This window comes from Neolamprologus brichardi, chromosome 7, assembly GCF_056152115.1.
Source record: "Neolamprologus brichardi isolate AB-2024 chromosome 7, ASM5615211v1, whole genome shotgun sequence".
NCBI lineage: Eukaryota > Metazoa > Chordata > Actinopteri > Cichliformes > Cichlidae > Neolamprologus > Neolamprologus brichardi.
Window position 1 is genome coordinate 50,395,875 of NC_142110.1, and position 14,077 is coordinate 50,409,951.

The following is a 14,077-nucleotide window of genomic DNA, read 5'->3' on the forward strand; positions in this document are numbered from 1 at the left end:
CTGGTCTTCCTCCACCGCTTTTCTCATCTCCTCACCCCTATATCTCCCCTCTTGCCCTTTCTCTCCTTCCACCTCTCCATCATTCTCCATTTTTTCTTTCTCCCCTCCCTTCTTCATCCTTTTTCTTTTCTTTTTTCCCCCTCACTCCCCCCCCCCAACTAGTCAAGGCAGATGACCCTCCCTGAGCCTGGTTCTGCAATAGGTTTCTTCCTTTAAAGGGAGTTTTTCCTATCCACCGTCGCCGAGTGCTTGCTCAGGGGGGATTGTTGGGGTTTCCTCTCCTCCTTTCTCTTTCCTTCCTTATATCCCTTTCTTTTCACCTCCCCTCTTCTCTCCTACCATCTCTCCTCATCCTCTCCATCACTCTTCATTTTTTCTTTCTCCCCTCCCTTCTTCATCATTTTTCTTTTCTTTTTTCACCCTCACTTAACTTATTCTTGACTAACAATAAACACAATCAACCATATTTTTACTTGTGTCAAATCAATGTCTCTTCATTCAAGAATAGTTCATCTTATGAATAAAAGCAGCAAACGGGTAATAGCTGTGTGTGTTGGTGGGGCGGCATATTTACGTTTTACATTTTATAGTATTTGTCGTTATCTGCTGGTTTGACTCATCCAATAAAGAAATGCATAGACAAAAAACACAGAGTTATGTTTCTCTTATGTAAGAGGACAAAATTTCAGCAGATGTTTAACATAAGAGATACACATACATAATGTGCATTATTTAGACTGGTGAAAAGCACAGATTTTATTCACATTTGGATTAAAAAATTACAAAATAAATAGATGAAAGAACAATTGAACATAGTCTTAAAAAAACAAACCAGAAACATGAAGACATTGTAGACACATAGCTAGGACCAGAGTCTAGGTTTGCAAGAGCAGTTTTTACTGGTAATCTGAAGTAACAGACCACTGTGAATTTGGAACTGCTGGCTGCAATGGAACATGGAATGAAATGTACAGTTTCAGCACTTAAGTTGTTAGATCTAAATTACAGAAGGAATTAAATAAGACATCATCCATCCATCCATCCATCCATCTTCTTCCGCTTATCTGGGGCTGGGTCGTGGGGCAGCAGCCTAAGCAGAGAAGCCCAGACCTCCCTCTCCCCAGCCACCTCCCCCTTTCTGCTTGTCAGGCGGAAAACCAAGGCATTCCCAGTAGTGATGGGATTTCCGGCTCTTTTTAGAGAACCGGCTCTTTCGCTTCGGCTCACTAAAAAGAGCCGGCTCTTTCGGCTCCGAACAGGCTCTTCGGGTTGTTTTGTTGCTTTCATTTATTTATTATTAACAATAATATAAAATTATGCACAAAAGGAATTACTAATGTAAAAAAAAAAGTGGTTTTATTTATATATGTTTATATATAAATATATGCGGTGGACCCTGGAAACAAAACACGTACAAACTCCAAAACAAATTTCTAGCATGAACTGAACTTCCAAAGCAGAACTACTAGATCACTTAAATTACACAATTGAAAGCATGTGTGTATTGTTTGTGTATTTATACACAGGCACTCATATATATTCAAATAATTTAAAAACAATGTTCATTTACCTGTTACTACCACACACCAAATCTGGTCGTTGGTACTTGCTGGCTTGTGTAGCCACTAGGTAACAAATGCTCAACATTGCACCCTAACATCCTGGAGCACTTCTGTTGTCTTTTGTACGTGTTTTGAGTTTTTATGTGCTTCTGAGTTTTTACGTGCTTCGGAGTTTGTACGTGTTTTGGAGTTTGTACGTGTTTTGGAGTTTGTACGTGCTTCGGGGTTTGTACGTGTTTTGAAGTTTGTATGTGCTTTGTCTCTAAGGGCCACCGTAAATATACTTTTATTTATTCACTCCACATAAAATGTAATAAATAAATCATATAATACAAAAATCAACTATTCACATTTCAACTTTTAACTATTTACATTTTCAGCTTTTTCCTTTTACAAATTTAAAGTGAAACAACACAAAGCACTGCAAACCACAACACAATTAAATATAAATTAAAATATGAAAACAAAAAGAACATGCATATTCTCTGTCATATGGGCCCGCATGAATAAACTTTCTGAATCCTTTATCATCTGCAATTGAAAATAGTTGTGGATGATTACTATACCTTTCTAATGTGACGTTGTTGTCCCTGGCTCTCTTTCTCTCCCTCTGGCTCTGTTCCTGTGCTACTGAGTGTAACTACCGCCCCTCCCCCCTCTTCCCAGCGTAAAGCACAAGGCTCGAGTGCTGAGTGAAGCAGAAAAAAAGTGCGAGAGAGAGGCTGAGAGAAAGAAAAAAAAAAACAACAAAAAAACACGTGACGGCTCGCAATAAGGAGTCGGCTTGCATCGTTCACGTCAAAGACCCGGCTCTAAGCAGTGTTGCCAACTTAGCGACTTTGTCGCTATATTTAGCGAGTTTTCAGACCCCCTAGCGACCCCCTAGCGAAGTTGGCAACAGCTAAAAAAAGAAGTGAAAGCGCATATCGCTTTTACTCTCAACAAGCAGCGGGTGCTGTAACGCAGTCAGTTCTTCTTTTACTCTTTTACTCTTATGCTGTTTTGTGGATCACAACTCTTAAAACTACTTATAAACACACACAGAAAGTAACTCCACCAGAGTGCCTATTTCGGGTCACTTTTGCCGGTCCAAGCCCGGGTAAAGGAGCAGGGTTGGAATTGTGACATTAAAAAACAATAATTGCTAAAATAAATTTAATTTGTAGTTCTAAATAAATTCTAAATGCATTTAGGATGTTTTTTACTCACTTTATGTCTCTTCCACGATGTTATTTCTCTCTCCAACAACATAGATTACAATTACATTAGCATGACCAATTATGCAAATTAGGTGATGACGTCATTTAGCGACTTCTAGCGACTTTTAGGACAGCCAATAGCGATTTTCCTTACTGAGGAGTTGGCAAAACTGGCTCTAAGAGCCATTTCGTTCGCGAACGACCCATCACTACAAAACATGTACAAACTCCAAAAAGCACGTACAAACTCCAAAACACATTTCTAGCATAAACTGAACTTCCAAAACAGAGCTACCTAGATCACTTAAATTACACAATTGAAAGCATGAAAGCATATGTGTATTGTTTGTGTATTTATACACAAGCAATCATATATATTCAAATAATTAAAAAAAAAAAGTTCATTTACCTGTTACTACCACACACCAAATCCGGTCGTTGGTACTTGTTGGCTTGTGTAGCCACTAGATAACAAAAGCTCAACACTGCGCCCTAGCATCCTGGAGCACTTCTGCTGCGTTTTGTACGTGTTTTGAGTTTTTATGTGCTTCTGAGTTTTTACGTGTTTTGGAGTTTGTATGTGTTTTGGAGTTTGTACGTGCTTCAGAGTTCGTACGTGATTTGAAGTTTGTATGTGCTTTGTCTCTAGGGGCCACCGTAAATATACTTTTATTTATTCACTCCACATAAAATGTAATAAATAAATCATATAATACAAAAATCAACTATTCACATTTCAACTTTTAAATATCAATTATAATATGAAAACAAAAAGAACATGCATATTCTCTGTCATATGGACCTGCATGAATAAACTTTCTGAATCCTTATCATCTGCAACTGAAAATAGTTGTGGATGATTACTATACCTTTCTAATGTGATGTTGTTGTCCCTGGCTCTCTTTCTCTCTCTCTCCCTCCTGCTCTGTTCCTGTGCTACTGAGTGTAACTACCACCACTCCCCCCTCTTCCCAGCGTAAAGCACAAGGCTCGCGTGCTGAGTGAAGCAGAAAAAAAGTGCGAGAGAGAGGCTGAGAGAAAGAAAAAAAACACAAAAAACCAGGGCTCGCGATAAGGTGCGTCGTTCACGTCAAAGACCCGGCTCTAAGAGCCATTTCGTTCGCAACCGACCCATCACTAATTCCCAGGCCAGCTGAGAGATATAATCTCTCCAGCATGTCCTGGCCCTGCCCCAGGACTTCCTCCCGGTGGGACATGTCCGGAACACCTCACCCACGAGGTGTACTCATTATGTTATTATCTTCTGTGGATAAAAAACCAGCTGAACTCGTCACTATTCACCAGTCAACTGTGCGTTGGTAACTTGGTGCTCAACCTATTTTTCACTCTTACTTCATGTTACCTGACCTCCTCTTGTCTCCATTCCTGTTTCTCTCCCTGTCTGTTCCTTGGCTGGTAAAATGTGTTGGGTAAAAGCGGGTGAATAGATCAAAATATGATAGTATCGACACCAACACTGATACTCCATACTCCTTTGTTATCTATTTTTGTTGATTTATTTCTTGGAAATGAATTGGAAATAATTCCAGTTCATTTGTGAAAAATCTCTGAATATTTTTTTGTTGACTGTGAAGTCTGTTTTATTTATATAACATGTTTAAAACAGAATTTGACTCATGGTGCTTTAAAGACAGACACATTTAAATTACAGGTAGTGAAAAGACATTTTGAAAATATAATAATATAATAATAGCTAAAAGGTGTGTTATATTGTGTTAACTACAACTATTATTAGGGACAGTAAAAATCTGTGATTTAGAGGTTGTTAAAATGTGTTCAGAATTGGTAAATTGATGATAACTCATCTCATATTTTATGACACTTTGCTCTCTCCATACATAAACTGCCTTTATAGGTTAAAAGTAATACGGAACTTGGTATTGGATCGATACGATAATTTGCAGGATTGCCAGCACTATTGCCAAGACCTTGTTCATCTTCAGGCTATGTCCACATGTACACGGGTATTTTTGAAAATGGAGATTTTCCATTTTCATTTTAAAAAATAATCCCGTCCACACGTAAACGCAGAAATGAAGGAAAACACTGCCAGGAACATGCCAAAGCAACAGGTGGCCATATATTCCTAACGGTGTGTTCACACCGAACGCGATGGACGCGAACAAAAACGCCCCAAACGCCCCTAATTTGACGCGTGCACATTCGCGCCTCAACGCGTGTCCAAGAAAAATCCATCGCGCGTCAAAATATGAAATTTTGACGCGCGTGAACCGGAAATGTGGGAGGGATGTGGGAGGAAGTTGTGCCAGACCGGTATCTTTGCAAGATGGCAGCTGTCGAGCTAGCGCTTGAAGAGAGATTCTCCCTTCTCTATGTACTGTGGAGAGCAGAGCAGCGGCGTAAAAGACGCCCTCGCCGTACCTGGGTCCATCAGGTCCTCCAGAGGCATGAGCAGTTTGGTGAGTTTCACCATTTTCTCCAGGAGCTGTGCCTGGATGACGGCCGATTCCAGCGACATCACCGTCTTTCACTCGGCCAGTTTGAGGACCTGCTTCCCCGGGTCGGTCCCAGAATCGCCCGCCTAGACACCAATTACAGGCGCTCAATCCCACCTGCAGAGCGCCTGTCCATCTGCCTGAGGTTAGTAAAAGTATTTAATACGGTAGTCCTTTATTGATACCTGTGCTAATACATGCTAAACCATCCATTTATACACTGCTAACATGGATGTGCTATGCTAACAGTGAATGCTCTCGGTGTTTACTGATAGCAAACTGTGGTACGGAGACGACTGTTTATAATATTTCTAGTGATACTCAGAAGGTCTCATCGAGTCCCGATTTAATTCGATTTATGCTGTTATCAGTGTTTGAATGATAGCATGGCTGTGGTGTCATATCAATGTAGTATGCGCTCGGTGTTTGCTGATATCAAACTGTAGCATTAGGACCACTGAGTTAACCTTTGTAGTGATACTCACTCCTTTTTATTTAGACCTGGTTTAATTCTGGGATAGTTGAATATTTGTATATAATCACCGCAGACTGTTTTAGATTATATCTAATATATATCATGTAATTATCCTTATAATTAAAAAAGGTTTTATGTAAGATTTATGTTTTGCAATTTGTAATTTTGGAATTTCAATAATGTATTTTGTAACTGCAGTACACATAATACTCATTTTAAACAATTTTGTCCAGGTTCCTTGCCAGCAAACAACTCCTCCAGAGAGGCTGTCCTGGTGAGGGAGAAATTCATGGCTCACTTCTCGGTGGAGGGAGCTGTGTCTTGGCAACCAAAGGAGTAGCCTGTTTGAAGTCCGAGTGACTTCCCCACAACGGCTCTTTTAAGAGCCACCCACAAACCTCTAAAGAGTGTTCCTGTCTTTTTAAATTTTTCTTAATAAATGGAGCTCTACTCCAAAATAAACTAACCTCTTTTTACTCTCTTAAATAACTTGTCTTCACTATGTTCCTATATACAGTGTGGTGCAAAAGTTTGGGCAACCTTATTAATAGTCATTATTTTCCTGTACAAATCGCTGTTACAATGAAAAATGTCACTTACATATATCATATAGGAGACACACACATTGATATACACTAAATATTTATTTCATTTCTCTTTTTTTGTGTTCCCAATTTATGCACCTGCTTGATTTAAACAGTTATTGCACACTTTCTGTAAACTGCATTTCACTTCTCAAATATCACTGTGTGTGTCTCCTATATGATATATTTGACTATTTTTATTGTGACAACCAATGATTTGTACAAGAAAATAATTACTTTTCACAATGTTGCCCAAACTTTTGCATCCCACTGTATTAGTATGTTTTGTCATTAGTATAATATGAAATAAATTCTACTTGTGTCAAGTCGGGTGCCAATATTTGCTGTGTAGTAGAACAGAGACATTTTGTCATTATAAATGTTTATTTGAAAAAATATAAATTCATTAACAAAAACATTTATCATAAATATATGAAATTTAACTATTTACAGAGAGACAGGAATAAAAAGGACCCAGCTTGGAGTGGAAGAGCCTCAGGGAGAAGGAGGAGAAAAATAAGAACATTGTTTCTGCCCTGGAGAGCTGCTGCCTCATCAGAAAACTACTGATCATTAGGGTCCAATGTTTCCAAATTTAACACAGCTGTGCTGTTTTCAAAAGCTAATTTATAAATTTGAAATTTCACGAATTCTCGTGTCTGAGGCGGCATGCTCTCCAGAACAGGAACAAGGCCGAGGAGGAAATGTTCAGTTGGAGACGGGCGTGGCCTCTTTAGGGACTCCAGGATGGCCAGCTCCACCGCCGATGGACCGTCCTGGGACCCGTCCCTCGCCCGCCTTCGAGCTGTCCTCCTCTGTGGGCCTGTAAAACACAGCACAAAACAACACAAAGTAATGAGAAGGCTGCTACTAGATTTTCATTTTCAAAATTGAAAAAAACAGGATATAAACAGATTGGTTGTAGATATTTAGTAAAGGTGATCACAAGGGAATCCAAGCAAGTAAAAAGCTGTCAGTGCTTGATGTTCATACCTGTGGGTGCAGCAGCAGGAGCTGAGGGATCAGGGACTGGGGAGCCAGGAGAAGAGACAGGGGAGGACTCTGCTGCATGATTACTTGACTCTATGAAGACAATATTAAATGTTAACAGGTTGAAGACAATAGTCATAGAGAATATTATATTATTATATACTTATATATACTTATATACTTATTATTATATACAGTGGTCTCTCATTTATTGCAGCACATGAACAGTAGTCACAGTTCTCACAAGTTGATTCTCAAAGTGAAAACCTTTGTCGATTTTAAAACGTAAAAGTATTATGCCGCGCTTTTTCTCCGTCTGCGGCGCCACTTTTGTGCGCCTTTTTTGCTCCCGGTGCAGGTGTGTATTTCCGAATGAGGGTCATAGTTATGAGTGTTTTTGTGCTGTTTTTTTCTATTGGACGTGATGGTTATCAAAACCAAACATGATAAGTTTGGCAAGCGCAGGAGACACGACACGGAGGAGATTTGTCATTTGGGCTGCAGAATGCAATGCGCATTGTTGAAAGCTGTACGGTGCAATAAAAAAAATCAGCGAAAAGGCGAGGCAGTGACGGATGAACAGCGGGACTACTGTATACTGTTTATTAATAAACAAAATATGTTCCTGTATGACAACACGCATAAATTAACTGCCTACATTAACTCAATGTAAACATACCTTCTGACTGACACTCCCCTGCTGCCTCTTCGGGCTGTCCCTGGTCCTCGGGGGAGAAGTTCTCCACGGTCCGCACCATATTACCGCTAGTCTCCCGCGGGGTGAGGAAGGGGTCCAGAAACCCCATGACCGCGAAGAACTTCCATTTTCTCCCCGATCCTGCTGCAGACCCACTCCCCTTCTCCTTCTCTGTCTTCTTCTCCTTATTATAAGTGTCCCTGAGGCTCTTCCACTTTCTCCTGCAGATGTCCTCTGAATAAACGCATTATCTTGTTAGCGGAAAGGTATTTGTACATCAGTGGGAAAATAGCGGGGCAGTAGGCGGGCTTGCTAGCTTTTGCGCGGGTTCATCGGGTCAGTCTGAAAATTAAAAAGAAGAAGGAATGAACTTACCAGGTTGCCCGATCTCCTCACTTATGTGTCTCCAAGCTAGGTCCTTTTTATTCCTGTCTCGGTAGAAGTAGTAGCTAGCATCATATAGCTCCGGGTGATTAGCCACGGCTCTGATGAGCTTTTCCTCCATTCTGAATGAAGAATGAAGGGCTTTGGCTGGATCTGCCCCTTTGACCTAGGTCAGAGCCACGTCACCAGGCTCCTGATTGGTTGTCGCGGCGCGATTTGACGCTGGAGTTCAGATTTTTCCAACTCGAGCGGTAGACGCGAAACGCGCGTATGCACAAAATGCAACACAAAAACTCACGCGCGTGGTTTTATCCGCGAGTCAAACGCGCCAGACGCGCTACACTGACGCGCGTTTCACGCGTTTTGGCGTTTTCGCGACGCAAATCTGCTTCCGAATTTTCGCGGGACCCACAATCGCGCGTCATCGCGCTTTTCCATTGACTTTACATGTAAACCTGACGCTCTATTCGCGTCCATCGCGTTCGGTGTGAACACACCGTAACCGTGCAGAAATGTTGGCCAATCAGAAGTCTAGAAGCCTCGGTGGGAAAAAGTAAACAAAGCTGGGGCATAGAAGCAGAACCAAGTCGTATATGTGGAGGGACAGTAACTGTGTGTGTATATGTAAGCATTTAAACACTGCAGAGAGTACAATTAACAGTAACAGTATTGTAGAAATTCATTTCACTGAAACAATAACGTGGCGCACAGTGTGACGTCAAAAAATGCGCACACCTTTGACGCTGCATTTTCTGCGTTTTCTGCGTTTTTCTCGTCCAAACGTAAATGCAAAAACTGAGTTTTCAAAAATATCCACCCTGGCCGGAGTTTTTAAAAATCTCAGTTTTCAGTGACCAAAAACGCAGTTTACGTGTGGACGAAAGGTGCAAATGCATAGAAAAATCTGCATTTTCAAAAATACCCGGGTACGTGTGGACGTAGCCTCAGAGGAAGGATATTCAAACTCACCTCACTCTTCACCAGCACTGCTTTCTGGAGACTTTGCTGCCTCCCAAGCCTGCAAATCACAAAGGAAACACAAATTACCAGCTTGCTTACTGTACTGAAGGACAGCTTATCTAAGTTAAAACTTACCTGTTTCTTTGTCTGTGAATGTCAAAAATCTTAAAATGTTCATTGGTCTCTGGGGCCCTGCTCTTGTTCCTGTAATTACAACAGCAAAATGTGTTCTTGATAAAAATAAATAAATAAATACAATGATTTGTTTATTTGGGTTCTGTCCTGCTAACTAGAGCAAACCAAAAATATTTATCACTATCTTTATTAGAAAATTTGCGATATCAATAATAATAATAATGATGCATTTTATTTGGTGTGCCTGTCAGAATCCCAAGGTCACCTTACAAAGAACAAAATTAATAAAATAACAATAGTCATAAAATAAGTTAAAATTGCAAAACAGAGCTTGACAAATAAGTTAAAATTGCAAAACAGAGCTTGACAACAAATAAAATCAGCACTAAAGCAAATAAACCAGTTTAAACAGATGCGTTTTGAGCTGTGACTTAAATACGGAAAGGCAGTCAATATTTCTTATGGCTGGAGGAAGAGAGTTCCAGATCCGAGGAGCAGAGCAACTGAAAGCTCTGTTCCCCATAGTAATAAGGCGTGAGGACGGAACAGTAAGACGAATAGCAGATGAGGATCTGAGAGGGCGGGAAACAGTGGTGATATGGAGCAGGTCACACAAATATGAATGAGCAGATTTATGGATAGGAGGGAATTACAGTAATCAATACGGGACGTAATAAGACTATGGACAAGGATGGCAGCAGCATGGGGAGTAAGGAAGGGACAAAGTCGGTTAATATTATGTAAGTGAAAGTATGCAGACCGGGTTATGTAATTAATGTGAGACTGGAATGAAAGAGTATTATCAAGTATGACACCCAAACTCTTAACCTGAGGGGAGGGAAGGGTAGGAGGATTTTCAATGTTAATGGAAAAACTGTGGGATTTGGTTAAGATAGATGGTGTACCAACAAGTAAAACTTCAGTTTTATTACTGTTGAGTTTGAGGAAATTGGAGAAGAACCAGGATCTAATCTCAATAAGACAGTTTGAGAGGGAGGTAGGTGACGGTATAATTGATGCGAGACAAAATACAACTCCACAACTTTACTAGGGCAAAAAAAACCCATCCATTTATTTTCACTTAAACAAGCAGCTGTTTTTATGTGCATTAAAGCATATTACAAATTTAACAGTACAAATGCAAATTCCTTGCTGAAAGTTTAACCAAAAGGCATTTCCAGTAGAAATGGGCTGACATATCCTGAGCATAACCATGTATAATATCCACTGAAGTTAAAAAAAAAAAAAAGGTGCTTTGCAACATTAAACTGCAGTGTGCCAAATAAAAAAGTCAAATACGTATTTTTCGGACCATAAGGTGCACAGGATTATAAGACACATTAAGTGAAACAAAGCAGTCAGATAAATCAAATTTTATTCAACTCATTCTTCTTGCTTCCTCCACTTCTGTACCATTGATTCATTAATGCTGTATTCTGTCACAGCTGCTCTAAGAGCAGCTTCTATTGTGGATAGGTTATATCAGTTGTTCTCCTGACTGAAGTTTGGTCTGTATACAGCATCCTGCCATGCGGTTGCATTTGTCTCTAACCATCAGGAACCTTCATGTTAACTTTTATAGAGTGGAAAAAGTTAGCGTTCATCCTCCAGCTTCACTGATTATGTTATACTAACATAGCTGTGTCGCTAGCGATCACGTAGCACATCATGATATACCAGCTAGCCCAACTTCAGTAACCTTACAAACGTCACTGCTGTTTAATTTCCTGTCTTCATTTATGTTGGAAGTGATAGCAGAGCTGTAGGTTTGAGTTTTTTCAGAACTCTCTCAGTCAGAACATGCTATGTCATGCTTCGGTAACTAGCGAAACTAGCGAGCTAACTTCAGCTTGCATGTTCTACAAAAAAACTTTGCTTTGGTGGGTATCTGACGGACAAACACCAAACCAGTTCCACATCATTGAAGTGGCACCATTTTTGCAAACCAATTCTGGTTCATCCATTTCACTCAACGATCTGCTTTCTCCCTTCTCATTCTCTGTTGCCACCATGCTTTTTCGGCCATGTGCGTATGAAAACAAAGGCACTGCGCATGCGCCTTTTACCCATATTCTATCGCGATATCTAACTTTCTTATCGTTGCCTACATATAAATTGACAATTTATATTTGCATTTAAAGTTATGGAATATGATTCATTAAACATGTTTGTGGCTGTTACAGTAAAAAATATAACTTTTTCTACTCGGATTTCATTTTCTTATCGTTGCCTGACATTGTACTGGTATTACCGTGAAAGGTATAATATTGTCCAGCCCTACTGCTAACTCTGTCTTTGAGCCAGGTGCTCTTCTGTCACACAACTATTATATTGCTTTCCAAGTTTAAACCACTGTGACAGAAATGACAACAATCCCTATGGTACACTAGTCAAGCTGGAAAGATAAGGGAGAGGGAGGAAAGTGTGACCGCCTTTGTCAAGAGCCAAACGAGGAACGAAAGGCTTTGGTGAAACTTTATACAACACAAACTTGAACATGGAAAACATATGAAATGTTTAAAGTGAGAAATTTCAGTATTTGATGGAAAATACTTGCTGATTTTGAATTTGATGGCAACAACCTCTTAAAAACACTGAGACTGGGGCAACAAAAGGCTGGAAAAGTAGGTGACATTAAAAATTAACGGATATATGAACAATTTGCAACTAACTAGGTCAGCTGCCAACATGTCAGTAACATGACCGGGTACAAAAAAAGCATCTTAGGGAGTTTCTCAGAAGCCAAAATGGGCTGAGTTTCACCACTGATCTTCAAAAACTGTATACAAATTGTGGAACAATTTCTGAATAATCTTCCTCAACACAAAATTATTTCAAAAGAGTCAGAGAATTTGGAGAAATCTCTGTGTTCAAGGGAAAAGGCTGAAATGAGATGCAAGGAAGAAGCCATATGTGAACCAGAAACACAGCTGACTTCTCTGAGCCAGAGCTCATTTTAAATAGACTGAGAAGTAAAACTGTTCTGTGGTTAAATGAACTGTCCATGAACTGTCAAATGCCTTCATCACTGATGGTATGGGGTGCACATGTGCTGAAGATATATAAAGATTTTACATTTTAAAAAATGGGAAAAAACAAAGTACAGATGAACAGAATATACTGATAAAAGCAGAAAACACATGAAAAAGAATCAAAGAAAAAAACGAATGACCTCAGTGTCAGTGACATTGAAACCAGGATGTTTAACATCATCTCAAAGTGCATCCTGAAGGAGCACATGCTGTATGTCTGAGAGATAATTTGAATGACTTCTTCTCTCTCATTGAACGAGAAATGGTGAATAACTGAAGTGCTGGCTTCTGGGGAATGTAATTTAACAGGTTAATAAACAAAAGTAGCGCATTTGTTGTTTGATGCATCTGATATTACCTGCAGGTGGTGAAATATCAGACCAATAATCGATTAAAAGTGGCTAAATTGAGTTAAACCATTTCCCATGAAGGCCTTTCCAAAACACAATAAATGCAAAATAATTTCACAGGTTTTTCAGCTACTATTTGCTGCTCTGGTTCACTTTTCTTTTATGATTTATTTTTTTCCTTGTGTTGAATTTAAATGCTGTAGATTAAGTATGCCGTTGGAGAATAAGGAGTGAGACAACAAAAAGAATGAAAGCAATGTCCTGATTTCGCCTCGGGTCGTAGATCTTCAGCACAGACTATTTATTACTTTATTATTTTCACTCTGAATTAAAGTTAGGGTGGGTGTGAGGTCCGTGAGCTCACCATGTGATTTGTTTGCATTGCTGTTAGCTTACTCTTCTTGTTTGTCAAAATGCCTTTAAACCTAAGCTGTACTTTGTACTATATAGCAAATGACAACATTACTCACAAAAATGCTCATGTTGAAGATGAGAGCTGAAAGATGACCAGTCATGCTATAATCAATCCATAAGCAACAGTTTGAAAAATTACTTTATTCAAATAAATGTTTGCATCTTTGCACACCAGCTCAAAAGATGACCGGTTATTACCTTACTGCTGCCAACAGCTGACCACAAATGAAGTACACTCACTAATTAGGTAAAGCTTGGTAGTGCTAGGGTAGACTTACTTTTGCCTTTAGAATTGCTTTAACTCTTCGTGGAACAGATCCAACAGATCTGGAAACATTTCTCAGGGATTTTAGTCCACATTAACATGTTATGCTACACATACAGCTGTCAGAAAATGGGTAAACTCTGGTTATAAAAGGATGATTAACATGGTGAGCACCAATATACAGCTAGGCTCTGGTGTTTAAATATGGCTTAGTTGGTTGAAAAGATCATTACACCATAATGGATTGCATTTATATCGCACTTTTCGAGACCCTCAAAGCGCTTTACATTAAAATTCCACTATTCATTCACATACTGGTGGAGGCAACCTACCCAAGGAAACAACAACCAAGACAGACAGAGCTGGGGATCGAACCAGGAACCTTCCGGTTACAAGATGAGCTTCCCAACCCCCTGAACCACGATCGCCACCACAACAAGCCTGTCTTGAACCTTTGACATGAGGCAGGATGGATTCAGGCTTTCATGGTATTTAGTGAATTTGAGACTTATCAGGCAATTTTCTAGTCTTTTATTATCCAATTTTGGTGAAC

General features: G+C 39.7%; 1 long non-coding RNA gene across 1 annotated transcript; it reads left to right on the forward strand.

Moving 5' to 3' along the window:
- Window positions 1-5,238: 5,238 nt before the first annotated feature.
- LOC148102210 (uncharacterized) lies at window positions 5,239-6,202 on the forward strand. Its single transcript, XR_015719366.1, has 2 exons — window positions 5,239-5,383; window positions 5,947-6,202. It is a non-coding gene; the product is annotated as an uncharacterized LOC148102210 (long non-coding RNA).
- Window positions 6,203-14,077: the final 7,875 nt, after the last annotated feature.